Raw genomic sequence first — 11,346 nt, forward strand, 5'->3', positions numbered from 1 at the left:
GTTAAATGCAATCGTATCGCAGAGGAATAGTATTCTAATATATTAACTAAAATGTTTTCTCCTTAGGGATTCTTTGTTAATCTGTGTCCCTTCCCTATTCAAGACTTTGTAACATCCATTGCCTTAGGGCAGGGGCGTTATTTTGGAAAAGAGAACAAAAGAATCAAATCCTTGGCTTTAGAGATACAAAGACTGAGATCCAGACACAGGACAAAAAAGATCTGGAATGATAAGTACTTTCAGTCAGAACCAGTTTTTCCTACCCACCCACCTCCCCAGACTAGAGGAGGTTTGTTGCTGGGAAGGAGAGAGAGGGATCCCCCACCCCCACCCCCGGCGGGAAACAATGGTGTTTGAGCGGCTCTGCCTGTGTGAACAAAAGGAAAGTCGATAATCCTGAAGCCTCCAGATAGTTTTAGTGGATCTGAGAAGGGTGGGGTTCTGTGGGTGAGGTCAGAGGTCCAGAAGCCTCACAGAGGATCTTGGGCTCCAGCGTGGCACAGAGGACACCAGAATAAAAATCATTGCACAGAAGTTCTGTATAAAGGGATCCGAGTTAGCTACAGAAAGTTCCCCGTGGTCCCACCCAGAGAGGCTCAGGAAAACAAAAATACTCAAGAAGAGAGGTTCAAAAGTAGCAGAGAAAGTGAAAGCTGAGAATAGCAGAGAGAATGAAGACTATTCAAGTTTGAAAAGGGATCTAAGTAGATCAACAACCAGAAACTTGATAAAACATGGTTGTCTCCAGCAGATGCCAGCAGGAAGAGATGACAACCCCCATGTCTTAGCACCATGTAAGCCCCACGAGGAGTAGGTTCAACCTAGGGATAAAAGTGGAGATCCTGGATGTGCTGAACTCTCTAATGGAACAATGTGGCAACAATGGCTTCAGACACTGTGACCCTGCAGTATTATCCCTAACTAAAGATGAAGAAAGAACATTTATTCCAAGGTTTCAATTTAGTTATTTCTGATTCCAAAATCTGAGCCAATACACTTTACTAGAATAATAATGAGTCATTTCCATATTATTCAATAGTGTGGTGACAACTGCCTCATCATGTTGAAAAGAAAATGACTCCTTATGTCAAAATAAATTCCAGATGGATCAAAGATTTCAAATTACAAAATGAAACCATTAAGAGAAAACATGGGGAAATATTTCTTCAATTTTGTAATATGAAAGGCCTTCCTAAATGTGACACAATACTGAGAAACTGTTAAGGAAAATGCCAAAGAATATAAGCAAAGTTAAAAGATCAATGGCAAAGAAAGAAAAAACTTTGCATCATATTTCAATAGTCAAAGAACTAACATTCTAATTTACATAATGTTGGTACAAATTGGCAAGAAAAAGACCAAAAAAAAAAAACTAGTAGAAAAATGAGCAAGTAATATAAATAAGCAATTCATAGATACGGAAACAAAATGGCCAATAATCTGCAAAAAAAAAAAAACTCAATTTGACTTAATTTAAGAAATACAAATCACGTATAAATTTTCATCTATCAGACTGACAACAATTTTTAAAAGTCAATAATACCCAGTGATAATGCAATTCTGCAAAGGCAGGTTATGAGGAATTCTGACCCTTTTGATGGAAATTTTAATTGGTGTAAATGTGTTTTAGTGCAATTTAGTAATAATAATCAAAATCAACAATGCATAAACATTCTTTGACTCGGCAATCTCACTATTAGGAATTAACTACAGAAAAGATAGTTTCCACTGATTAGAATGCTTTTAATGGTATTATATACAGTAAGAATAAGCAAGAAAATAATCCAAAGGCTTATTAATATGAGTATGGTAAAATATATTGTGATATCCTTATAAAATAAGATATCATGTAGCCATTTTTTAAAATAAAACTCAAACAGAAGGTCTCTAAGCCATTAGATAAAGCAGAAAGCAAGGTATATATTAATGTTTATTATACAATTCCATTCATGAAGACTTTAAAAAAATATATATGTACAAATGCATGAACATGTATAAAGTCTACGCTGATAAAAGCAATTATATTTTGTTACAAAAAATATATAAGAAGCTAAAGAGATTACTGGGGACAGAAGTGGTGGCCTAGAAAAGGAGGGCTAGTTTTAGCTCTCATAACTTTCCATATTCTGTGCATACAATTATTTTTATTTTTATTTAAAAAAAATAACCTTTTTCAAAAAAAATCAAATACATTGAAGTTATTTAGTTTTTCTTGGTTTAAAATTAAAAATCACCCTTCAGTAAATAAAATGTGCCTCTAGAGACCCAGACAGCTGCAGCTGTCAGCAAGGAGAGAATTTTGTCAGGCTTACCATACTTTTAAATTACTGGTTTTGTTATTACAAATACCTGATTTCATTTTCATATCCCAAATGAGTTCTGTGAACCCTAACTCAAACTAACTCAAAACCTAGGTAAAAGTCGGTGGTCTGTAGGTGTTTGCCACTTACAGTTAATCTCGAATTAAGTCAATCAGTAAAAAGGCATCAGCATACATTTCTAAGTTCCGTTTCACAGTGCTTTCGACAAAACGAATATGGAGAACCAAGACAGTGGAAGACATGCCACCTGCTTTTAGACAAGCAAATCTCTCTTCCCTGTTCTCTTCCCTCACTGTCATCCGGCTACATCCCACCAGCTCTCTCATCACGGCTTCAGTCCTGCTTTCCCACAGAGGCGTCCCCTCACCCTCTGCCTAAGGTCACTTCCATCCACACCCCTCCTTGTTGTCTAGCTTGGTTGCCTATTGATTTCCGTCTTGGCTCTTATTATGAATTGCAGTTCTTTTTATTTGTCTACAAAATTGGTTTTTGTCTGTCTTCCTCATTAGAATGTATGCTCTGTGAGAGCAGGGCCAAGGCAGACTTGTCTAATGCCCACTTAGTATAATCCTAGCACGTAAGTAATAATCGGTAAATGTTTTTTGTAGAAATTAAAAAAATGATAGTTGTGTGCATGAGAGAGAGAAAGAAATTGAGACAGAGAGGAAAAAAGACTATAATATTAATATCTAGGTTTATTAAGTGTACACACTGCATGTAATATTCTAAGTATATATTATATCCATGTCATACTCAAAACAACTATATGAGATAAATCCTATTATTATTCCTATTTTACAGATAAGGAACTGAGATATAAAAAAGTTTAAGTAATTTGACTAAAATCACAATCAGCTAATAAGGAAAAAACACATATATATCATATATATAGTATATCAGCTGTATATATTATATGCACGTGTATCTATATATAATTTACATTTGTATGTAAAGTACACAAAAGAGACTTGCTTTTTTTAATTTTTAGCTACAGAAAGAAATGGAAACTCACCCCCAATGAACCACTGAAAGAACCATCAAATTAAAATACTCAATTCTATTTCTCTTTGATATGAAAGGAGGAAGCACATTTTCATGAATAATGAGAAAAAACTTTCTCCTGTTTTTATCCTTTGGAAAAGTATATCAATTCTTTCCAGAAACTCTGCAAGTAGTTTCACAGGGCTCACTCTGTGCACACTGCTTTGACTACAGAGGGCTTCAATGAAGCCCACAGCAGCCCGTGACCCATTCTATTGTATGCAGAATATAATTGTCACTTCACTATTTATATCTGGCATGTGGTTATGTGGTGTCATCATTATCATCAGCAGAAGCAACAAAAATAATACTGAAGCATATTATCTAGTGTTTTGAAAGACCACATGAAAACTGATTCCCTTTACTTTATAGAATTTTCAATAAAAGAAGATAGTACAGATAATGCAATCAAGTAGGATATTTCCTATGAAAGCTCAGTGAGAATGAATTGAAACAAAAGGATTAAGGTAAAAGAAAGATTAATTTACGTTGACAAAAAATATCTTAATTCATTGCTAAATTCTTGTTTCTAAAGTAAGTCTTTCTTTTGTTTTCCATGCACATGGGTCAGGGCTCTGTAAATTGATATGCAGCCTAAAACAGACACAGTAATTATAACAGTGTGTATGTATTTCTTTCTCTTACCCAGTGGCTTTATTTATATTAGTCAGGAAAATCATGCTAGCAACCCCCATCGTTAAAAACAATCATTACTGACAGGACTTTCTGCAATTAGTTCTCTATTAAAGTGTGTTTATAGATTTAAAATAACCAAAGAAACACACTTTAAGCAGAGCAAGTGAACTATTATTAAAACTTTTTTAAATATTAGCAAATATAACATTATTACCAAACAATCAAAATCACTTTATATCAATGGTTCTTAACTGGGATAATTTTTTCCCCAAACATTTAGTGATATCTAAAGACATTTTTGTTTATCACAAATTGGTGGAGGAGAGGAGTGGTGAGGGGAAGGGATGCTACTGGCATCCACTAGGCAGGGGCTAGGGAGATGCCAAGTTGACTCAATGAATATGTCAAGTCGATGGTTGAATATACTTATGTAGAGTTCAAGGTAGAAATCAGGACTGAACATATAAATTTGGAAGTCATCAGTTTACAATTAAATTTATGAGATTTAATTTAATTCAAGAGATTACCTCAGAAGCAAGTGATTATAAAGAAGAGAAAAAGGTTTTCTTTTTCTCTGTGGTAATTGTATTTTCTTTTTTCCTTTCTTTCTTTCTTTCTTTCTTTCTTTCTTTCTTTCTTTCTTTCTTTCTTTCTTTCTTTCTTTCTTTCTTTCTTTCTTTCTTTCTCTTTTTAGGAAAAGTAAGGTTTATTAAAGTACATTTCAAGAGAGAAATGGGCTATGTCAGAGATGGCTGCAGTGGTAAATTGTATTTTTGAAAGATGGTTGTAATACTTCCCATCCCACTTGCTTATATACAATGTGACTGAAAAGTGGACTCTGTGTCCCCTCCTCTTGAATCTGGGTGGGCTTGTGAGTCACAACGAAACTAATATAGTGGAAGTGACACCGTATGACTTCCAAGACTAGCTCAGAGAAGTAGATATGACTCTTTTGGAACACTTGCACTTGGAGCCATGGGCAATGATGCAAGAAGTTCAACTACCTTGCAGCTGTCATCCTATGAGGAAGCTAAGTCATATGGAGAGACCATATATAGGCTTTCCAAATGACAACCCCAGTTTTTATTGGGTGGCAATGTGTGGAAATTTGAGCACTGTAGCCAAGGGTCAAGAGTAAAACTGGGTCCAGTGTGATGGCCTTTATATCCTGCATCCAGTCTTCAGCATCCTACGTAGTGACCAGCCTCAACATGTGGGAGGAAACCAAGGGAAACTTTTTTCCCCTCTAATTATTTAGTTAGTAATTAAGAAAAAATACTTTTAAAAATGACTGACATTATCATCCATTATCCTGGTATTGCTTCCTTCTGCTTAGTGATGATGAGAATTGAGTGGTAGAATTGAGGAAGCATATGGCATTAATCTACCCTCCTGTCTGCCCACAATGCTCTCCACACTCCAAAGAAAATAACAATAATATATTTATCTGATACATCTATGAAGAGAATACATTCATTATCAATGCTCTGTTTTCTGTCACCTATCTGTCTCCCTCATTACCCTCCACTTTAATTTATAAAGACCCAGGTGCAAAGGTATGTATATCTGCTTACGTACATTTTTATATCACTAGAGTTATTGTGGACTATCAGAACATGCTTTGGATGCTCAGGAAATATTTATATCTTTAAAATTTAAAATAAATTCAGATTATTTGATGTTCATATTTATTGTAAGCACAGTCATCTACAATGCTATTAGGATGGGATGAGAAATAAAATTCATGGACCAGGATGAAGGAGCTTGTCTGCCTCATTTCTGTCCTGCCATATATAACACTAAACTATGAATGTCCCACCAAAAAATTCCAAGAAGCATCATGAGTAACATATTTGCTGCCAGAATGAAACCAAACTGACCAGAAAAAAAAAAAAAATGTGTTTATGAGTTTTATTTTTACAGGGTCTTCAAGTCTCATTTTATAGAATTTGTGATCAATAAAAATTTTATTTAATATCTAGATTGACTGCAATGAAAACTTTACATTTTTCAATGGAAGGAGCTCTTAGAACACTGAGGGAAAGCAACTTTTAGCTTTGTGAACCAGCCGTGCATGATAGAGTCATCAACACACTGAAAATAGTGTCTGGGTCACACAAATGATCCAGCTGAACAGTTAATGAGTGGTTATCATTGGCTCAGTGTCAACCGGGTGGGAAATGAATAGAAAATCCCAAATGTAAATTTGTTTAACATTTGCCATCAGTGACCTAGAGAAATGGAGAGCTTTATTTAAGTTTGCAGCTGGATAAGAGAAAATGTCCTTTACACCAGTAAAAATCTCAAAAATGAAGAGGGGTACAACAGAATCAGAATTTCACATATCTTTGACTAATCGGAAAAAAAGAAGTCTGGGAAATGATCAAGATCAATAGAATTAAGAGTAGTATAATATCTTTGAGAAAATAAAATTATAAGAATACAGAATGAGAAATTACTGGCAATTGCTTAATCTTTTAATGTCTGTTTCTGTAACCCAAGTTCACAGTGGGAATACACTTCCAGCCCACACACACACACACACGCATACACATGTACACATACACACATAGGGTATACCAAAAAAAAATAGAATTCAGGTGGAAAAATTGTGGGGAGGTATCTAGTATTTTATATAGAAACTTTCCTTTAATGAGACTCAGAAACTTCCAGTGAAAGAATAATTTTCTTTAAGTGTTGTTATGTGTGTGCGCACGCATGCATGCATTTACCTATATGCTTTATTAAGTCATACAGTCCCATGGATAAAACAAAAGTGTAAGAGGAGGGAGGCCATTGTTATTTTTTCTTTTAAAAAGACAGGTTTAAAACGTAAAGTGATTAGGCCAAGATTATGCAAGGAATAAAGTACACAACAACGTGTTAAAAATAAAATTAAAATTTTGCTTAACACTATGCTTATTCTTCTCTATAGAACAATTCTGCCTTCTCTATTCAGACTTATTCAAAGACAGATCTTTAAAAATAACACAAAATGTTTGAAAATGAGAGACCTCAAGCCATAAAACAGAATAGATGAGGGAGAAAACTAATCACATCGTACTGAAAATTTTCCTGTCTAAATTAGCAAATTTTAAAATATAGAATATTTCATAGCCTGTTGGCCTAACTTCATTTTCCTAGAATTTTCACAAAGACCTGAGATGAAATATTCTTATAAATTGTATGTAGTATAAATCGAGACCATGGCAAGACCCTGCAGTTCAGATAGAAAGGGCAAACAATAAATTCTCTTATTTTTAAAAAATCAATTTTTGCTTATGGGTAGGATTTTGCTATTTGAAGAGGGAGGGCAAAAGGACAATAATTTTTATCTCTATCTCTATCTGTCAGGAACTAGAAAAAATAAAACTTTTCTATAGAACAGCATTCTCTTTGTTCCCCTATTCAACACCAAGACACTCTAAAATGTGCCATAGTTTTAAGAAAACAATTCATAATCTATTAAATTATTGTATTTAATAAGTTGAGAGGAAAAGTTTATATTGTTACATTATTCCCATAGACCAGCCTACTTAAAAATGTACCCGCTTGCTTTGGAGGTGCCATATGCAATCTGCGATGAAATACTTCTCTTTCTTTTGACCTTTCAAATATGCTCATTTTAAAACAGACCTCCTAAGTACTCTGCATGTGTGTGAAGACAAATATATATGTGAAAGACAGGGATATCCCTCACTAGAATTCTGGTTTTTTTCACATAATTAGCCAATCTCTGACTCCAAATCTTTGGTTGGGAGTCCAGAATTTAAACTTAAAGAGGTCTGGCTTTAAATAGGAACTTACCTGGAGTTTTAAGATTTTTCTATGTAGTTCCATAGAAGAAATTTAATGGTTTAAAAAAACTGCAATTCATGAAAATTTTGTTAATTTTCACTAATTATTTTATGACAGATTGTAAAGGAAGGCAGTGATAAAAATGTGGAAACACTGAGATTATCTGGTAACTTCCTGTATTTTTTTTATTGAAGGATTTGCAAAAGATATGTGTTCTGGAATATTTTTAAGAAAGCATGAAATGCCATGTCACATCACATTAATTTATAGATATTGTCGCACATGCTAAAAATATGGCCCATTTATTCTTGCCAAAAGCAACCCTCCCTGAAATCAGCTTCGAATATGAAATATAGTGTGTCTCTTCCTGTATATAGTTGATAACTCTGCCATTCTTCATTTGTCCAAGTGCTTTTTAATCCATTTCTAGCTCTACAAATAGCAACAATTTATGGTAAAAATTAACAACACTTTATGTCAAATTAAGCAAATAAAAGTGTACTTCTTTTTGTTTCTCTCACTCAGGTTTCATTGAAAATGAGTCCCCTTTACCAAGTGTCATAGTTTCCTAGGGCTGCCATCACAAAATACCACAGACTAGTGGCTTACATGACAGAAATGCATTGTCTCACAGTTCTGGAGGCTGGAAGTCTGAGATTAAGGTGTCAACAGGGTTGGTTCCTTCTGAGGGAGGTGAGGGAAAGATCTATTCCAGGCCTCTCTCCTTGGCTTATACTTGGCCGGTTTCTCTCTGTGCTTCTTATGTGACTTTCTTCCTATATATGTATCTATCTCCAAATTTCCCCTTTTTATAAGAATACCACTCATACTGGATTAGGGTATACCCTAAGGACCTCATTTTAACTGGAGTACCTCTATAAAGATCCTACCTCCATATAGGGTCATATTGAGGTACTGGGAGTTAAGACTTCAACACATATTTGGGGTAGGGGCACACAACTCAAAACATAACACCATTGTAAAGCTTTTCTTTATGTACAAAATTCTTCAGGTAAAAAAATATTATCTGAGTAAACAGAAAAAAATCAGACAATGTCTCTGTGGGTTCAGTGAAAGCACTGTGTCTGTGCATAGGCAAGTCCATCAACCAAACGAATTTGTTCCAGTTTGTTCTAGAAGTTAAAAAAACAAACAAAAAAACTTGTATCAATTAAAAATCTTTTAGTTGCAAGTGACAGAAAGCCTAACCCAACTTGGCTTAAATAAAAAGTAAATATGTTGGTTTCTATGACTGGAAAGTCTAGGGGAGCACTGGATAGGGTGTATCTGGATTCGGGTCTCAAGTAGTATCATCGAGATAAAATTTTTCTACATTTTTTTCTACACTACTCAGCTCTGCCTTTATCTTGTTGGCTCCATCCTCTCAGTTTAATTCCAGCAGGAAGAAACTTTCCAATAATCATCTACAAAATTCTCTTTGTGTCTTACGGTCTCAAATGGGGTCATGTGTTCATGCTAATCATGGTGGCGAGGGAAAGCGGCAGCTCTGGATCAAGTCTGAACTCACAAACCACATATCTAGAGTCAGTGGGGGAGTCACCTCTAACTGAGAGGATTAACAATGGGAGACAAATTGATCACTAAATAAACATCAAAAGGTGTTACCAGAGGTGGGGTAAATGGAAACAAGATGTGAAAATCAACAAATATCCACCAGAGAGGACCAAGTGACAAATCCAGAAGTCAGTGAGTCAGTTCAGAGATAATATTTCCCTACTTATACAAGATCTCCATCGATTCGATAAATATTAACAATGGGTTTTAAGAACTCATCAGAATTCTCATATAATGCTGAATTTATCTATAAAATGAAAATTAGCTAAACCTCTGATTTTGCATGCAAAAACCCATGTCAACCACACTTCTACGTAAGATGCCCAATAACTGAAGACAATGGCTTTAATTTATTGAGTCTGAATAACCAGTGTGGCTCAGAAATACAGAGAAGTACAGGCAACAGCTAAAAAAGGATGAACTTAAGTGAAATTAGGAAAATATTTCCTTCCAAATGGCCTTTTTTCTATCTCTTGAGTATCCAATACTATACCCACTGAGGAGAAACCGAGATTTTATTTTCCAATAGACTAAGAAAAAGAAAACTTAAAAAAATGTATTTGAAGGTCTAAATTACTGAATCTGTCTATCAGTTCATTAAGACACAGTATCACAATTAGTGGAAATGATATTTCTGGATCCACACTCATCTAGACGATGTAAATGAACTATGACAAATTATTAATTGCAAGTCTTTCAATTCTTATTGTTCATATATTTGTTAAATCATATTTAGAACCTAGGATCTGCAACATAATCAAGAGAATATATGTGGGAAGTATCTTTTTCCTTAGAGATGAACAATTTTTGTTCTAGCAAATTTTGTAACATTCTTCCTTAGCATTATACAGTTTTTCACTTTACTATCAACCTAGGAGTCTTCTAAACTGTATCCACCTTTGAATTTGTCTGTCCTGCTTCTTTTGCCAAAAGAGGGGAGAAAGCCATGAGTCTAAGAAGGATAACCAACTTTATCATTTTTAAGCAAGAAATGTAGTCTGCCTTACAAATAAATATACATCACTGAATATTAAGGGTTTCCCCCCCCCCTTTTCTGTATTGGGGAAGGATTTTGCTCTGCACAGCTCACTCCCTCCCTTTCTTCTCTTTATCTGTCAAAGGAATTTAAAGAAAAGGAGAAAGGATCAGATCGGGCAAAAAATACTTTGGATCCTACTTAATATGAAGTGAGTTTCAATTATCAACTTCCCTATAGTGCATACCAAAAAAACCAGCTGAAAGTGGTTAGGAAGTGTCAGCAATCTAAAATGTGTTACTAATTATTTCTGTACCTCATCATCAACTCAGCACTTTTATTCTTGGTAATCATGACTCACCCTCTTCATCCATTTATCATTTCGATTAACTTTTTTCTATTATTGGTATTTGCATGGCTTCATGAGAAAAGTGACCCAGAAAAGGCACTTAATCCTGGATGTCATTCAGAGACCCACCCTCCAGCCACTTCTTATAATCATATCCTGTCTGTTCTTGCTCTGTTCTTTAATTTCAGTGAGACGTCTGAAGAGTGAGCACAGTGTTGCTGAAAATCTAAGTCCAGCTCTCACAAGGCTTTTTATAAAATATAGTATAAGGACTATAGTTTGAGCACTGTACTCTGAAACCTTTTAAACACTACAAAAATGTCAGAAATAGACATGAATTACCGTATACATGTATTGGTTTTAATCTTGACATTTTTAATACCCATAAGGTCAGGAATTCTCACTGTATTCCTAAAAGCCTGAATCTAAAAGTGCCTAAACCATAGATTGCATTCAATAAATACTTGTTAAATAAACAAATAAATAAAAGAATGGATATTGCCCAACAAACAAATCAAATATAATAAGGAAATATTTCACTACCTATAACATTGAATCTTTTCTAGACAGGATAAATTATTTCACTACAAGGCCATTGCTCAACTGAACACTGATGACTGTCTAAATATAAGTTTGGGAGTATAATCCAG

Source organism: Pteropus vampyrus, unplaced genomic scaffold (assembly GCF_000151845.1).
Source record: "Pteropus vampyrus isolate Shadow unplaced genomic scaffold, Pvam_2.0 Scaffold5, whole genome shotgun sequence".
Lineage (NCBI taxonomy): Eukaryota > Metazoa > Chordata > Mammalia > Chiroptera > Pteropodidae > Pteropus > Pteropus vampyrus.